Raw genomic sequence first — 953 nt, 5'->3', positions numbered from 1 at the left:
TGGGACGGCTCCTGCCCAGCACGGGCCGGGGTGTGGGATGCAGGGATCCAGACAGTGTGACCCCGGCGCAGCGCTGATCTCCGACCCAGCCTGGGTCCCATCACTGCCCTCCTGCAGGCCATGGGGATGGGGACAGGGACCACCGGCGTGGGCCTCAGAGCCAGCCCTGGGAGCTGCTCCTGCCTCCACCTGGAGAAAGGAAACCCCCATTGGTGGTTGCAGTCGATCTGTGAGCAGCATGCAGGGCCTGGCACGAGGCAGATGTTAACTCTGAAACCTAATGATGACTTCCCTTCCTAAACTTGGCAGTACACGTTCTGCCTCCAGGCTGCGTGAAAGGACCTCAGTAGTGGAGCCTGTTTATGAGGAGAACCCCCCCTCCCCAGCTCTGCATGTGCCCTCCCCAGAGCCAGTGGAAACTGGGGTCCTTCTGGAGCCAGTGCCCATGGAGGGGGTTTGGAGCATTGTGCCTGTGGGATTGCCCCGGAGCAGAGCTGCCATCTCAGCAGGTCAGTGCTTTCAGGAATTGGGGTGGGGGGGACGTGAATCAGCGCTTGGTGGGGCCCAAAGTCCCTGTCAGCTTTCCAGAGAAGGAAGGAAGTGGTGACCAGACCCGAAACCCTGTGGGTGGGTGCTGGGGCACGAGGGCAGCACAAAACCCCCCTGGGACGGGAGCAGCCCGGCCCTGGGGACTGTCCCAAGCATCCGCGCCGCTGTGGTTCTGCCTCGTGGTCACCCTTCCTCTGCGGGACCTGACTCGGGCACCCTCAGCCCCTCGCCAGCATCCCCAAGTGAGTGAATACTTCTAAGCGTGTCCCCTGTGTTCCCAGCGCTGGATCTGGCTCTCAGCTTCCCTCCTCTGCCCCAGGGGTGGCCTTAGAGTGGGGACAGGCTGCACCCCGGGCAGCCCCACACTTTATCCTCAGCCCATGGCCACCGGACCGGCCTGGGAC

The sequence above is a fragment of the Nestor notabilis genome, unplaced genomic scaffold, assembly GCF_000696875.1.
Source record: "Nestor notabilis isolate BGI_N333 unplaced genomic scaffold, ASM69687v1 scaffold19590, whole genome shotgun sequence".
NCBI classification, from domain to species: domain Eukaryota; kingdom Metazoa; phylum Chordata; class Aves; order Psittaciformes; family Psittacidae; genus Nestor; species Nestor notabilis.
Note: the sequence above shows the minus strand (reverse complement) of the source record.